Genomic DNA, 3,484 nt, shown 5'->3' with positions numbered 1-3,484 from the left:
GGGGGGGGGGGGGCGCATGGGAGGATTAGGGAAAGGGAGGGGGCATGGAGGTAGGAAAGACAGTGGAATGAGATGGACAGCATTACACTAAGTACATGTATGAAGACACGAATGGTGTGACTCTACTTTGTGTATAATCAGAGATATGAAATATTGTGCTCTATATGTGTAATATGCATTCTGTTGTCACATATAACAAATTAAAATTTTAAAATAAATTATTAAAAAAACAACAACAACAACAACAAGTCCTGGATCTGCCATTTATTAGATACGGATTATCTCAGAACTTCAGCTTTCTCTTCTGTAAAATTAATATCACAACAGAACCTACCTCCTTGGATTATTGTAGGGATTAAATGAAAACTTCATGTATGTAAAGAAATAGGAACAATATCAAGCCAATAAAGAGTGCTGTATGTTTAAGCCAATATTATTCATCTAGCTGATAAAGATGGTCCAGATTAGGGAGCTAGCAATGGTGCAGAGTGGGGTGGGGGGTTGATTCCAGAAATATCATCAACAGGTGTTCCAAGCACCTAGCTGCTTCAGTATCTGTGCCATATGAAACTGTATGAGAGACCTGAGCCAGAATTGCCCATCTGAGCTCTTTCCAAATTCCTGACCCTCAGAAACTATGACGAATAATGAAATGAAAGCTGTCATTTTGAGCTACTAAGTTTTGGGGTGATTGGTTATATAGCAAAAGATATAGAACAACTTACACTGAGATTTACCTAGAGGAAACTTCCTCTCCCCCCAGGGGCAAGAAGGGGAAGCTGCTGAGCAGGAAAGAAGCAGAAAGATGTGCCGGCGGCCGGAGAGGGGGCAAAAACCATGCCCAGGCCCCTGTTGCTTCCAGGGCCCTACCTTTAGGAAGTGATTGAATAGCTGCAAGATGAATCACTTCAGCATCATTTACAATAACAAGAAACCTGGAAATAATGTAAGCCAAATAAGGGGAGGATAAAATAAACTGGAGCATCCACAAGAGGGACTCCAAGCAGTCGCTAACAAATATGGTTGCTGGGCTGGGGATGCAGCTCAGTGACAGAGTGCTTGCCCAGCATGCATGAGGTCCTGGGTTCAATCCCCAGTACTGAAAAAAATAAAAAAAGATAAAAATAAATAAATATGTGTATATATACATACATACATACACACACATACACACGTGTGGGACAGTGGGGTATGCGTAGATGCTATGAATCAACAGCATGGAAAATGTTGAAAAAGAAAAGCAGCATTTAAAATCTTATAAAGAGTTTAGTCACAGCTGAGCTTGGGCAGGGCACATTGGGCTGGAGCAGGGTGCAGTGGCATGCTTCTTACAATCCCTGTGACTTGGGGGGCACGATTGCAAGTTTGAAGGCCAGCACCCAGCAACTTAGCAAAATCCTATCTCAAAATAAAAAAATAAAAAGGCCTGGGGATGGGGATGTGGCTCAGTGGCAGAGCACCCCTGGGTTCAATCCTAAGCACTGCAAAACACACACACATATACACACACACACACACACACACACAATTGTGCTTGGAATTCAGGTGTATACACACAAAATCACACAAAGAGCAAAGACAAACACTACAAATTGTTTTAAATGTTCTTTCTAAATGATGAGATTATGGATGAGGCTATCCTCTCCTGTGCCCTGCTGGGAAGGGTTTCTGCTGCTGCTGTGGTTAGGAAACTTCTGAAAGATCTACGTTAGTTCTTCTCCACACACCTCAGCACTGGGGCTGTGTCCGCTGCAGGAGACCAGGCACTAGCTCCAGGAGGAGGACCCGCTGCTTGCTCACGGCTGGCCTGACGCCCCAGCGCCAGATCAGGGCCCGACACATAGCAGGCGCTCAGTGAGCATTTGCTGAGGGACTGAATGAATGGCCCTTGGACTGTACTGTGTCCTGAGCCCATGTAGCTGCCCTTATCAGCCCCCAGGTGGAGATGAGGTCTGCCTCACTGTGTCCCCTGAGCTCAGAACAGCACCGGGTACCAAGGAGCTATTAGCAAAGGCCATGAGTGAACCGAGGGATGAGTAAACCAACATACTACCACAGGAAGCCCCTCTGACTGTGGCGCCCAGCTCCCGAGGCCTGGGTCTACGTGAGGGAAGGGCAGGGGTGGGGAGAAGACCTGGGTGCTCTGGGAACCAGAGGGCTGAGCACATGCCTCCGCAGGACCATTCCCCTCCTGCAGTGCCTTTGCTCATTTTGTCCCCTCCTGAGACCACAGGGGAGGATTGCCGTGTCTCTCCTCTCATGATGTAGCTGTTTTTGGAAGGCACAGGGAGAGTGAACTCCCTCCTACAATGATGCTTCTGAATCCCCCAGCCAAGGACGGTCTCTGGGACAGTATCGGACAGAAGGCCCCAGGTGCATGGGGAGCGAGAGGGGGGCAGTGGAGGAAGGGGAGGAGAACTGGGCAGAGCTGGGCAGGGGATGCGGGCACCGAGCGGAGGAAGGCCTCGCTGGAAGTGAATGGGAGGGAACTCGTGGCCACAGGTGACTGTGTGTGTTGGGTGGGTGTCACAGTTGTGGGTGGGTTCACGGTGGTGACTGAGGCTAGCCACCAGCCAGGTGTAAACACAGAACCAGGGAGGGGTTGGCAGAGGGGCAGGGGCAGCAGCCAGAATCAGATTTTCTTTTTATCCAGGAGAGCTGAGGTCACACTCTGAGACTGAATGACTGCAGGAGGGGGACCTGTGAGGTAAGAAGTGGGGACAACAAGGAATGGCCTCTCCCAAGGAAGGCAGAAGGCAGTTCTCCAAGGCAGACAATCAGGCAGGAACCCCCTCTACTACCACCCTAATTCCTACCCTGGCCACCTAGAATGCCAGTCCCCAAAGGGCAGAACACTTCTTATAAGTTAAATCTCAACAAACATGACAGCACAGACCCACCCCCACAAATAGGCTAGTGAACTCCACAGCCCACGCTAAAGACAGGTATGGACCGAGGCCACCAAAGGCCGACCCCCACCAGGCTTGTGTTACCTTCCACAGCACTCTCAGGCACATCTCTGCACGTTTTGGGACCTCTAGGGACCTCTATGAGCCCTTCTGGACCTCAAGCCCCAGGGCACTGTGGTCCAATCCTGCCTATCCCACATCTACAGCAAAGGCCCAACTCGGGCCTGTGACACTCCAAGGTCTGGGGTTAGCAAATGCTGAGAAGGACGTCAGAGCTCAGCCAGCCTGTCCTCCCTGGTGACAGGGAACAGGTCTCCTCTAGCCTAGGGAACCAGCCCAAGCCCAGTACATTTTCAAAGGCCATAAGAGAGCCTGCCCACCTGGGGAGGCCTGCTCCACAGCTCTGGAAGGAGATGACCGACAAGTTCATTAACAGCTGAAGTCGCAGGTGCCGTGAGGGGGTGAGGGTGGCAGGGCTGACTCCTCCACAGGATGTGAGGGAGCGCCTGAGAGCAGGCACTGAGTCACGCACGCAGCTGTGTCCCCAGGAGCCCGCCAGGGCCGGGCTCAGTAAA

Source organism: Marmota marmota, unplaced genomic scaffold (genome assembly GCF_001458135.2).
Source record: "Marmota marmota marmota unplaced genomic scaffold, marMar, whole genome shotgun sequence".
Lineage (NCBI taxonomy): Eukaryota > Metazoa > Chordata > Mammalia > Rodentia > Sciuridae > Marmota > Marmota marmota.
This window is presented reverse-complemented; position numbering follows the sequence as displayed.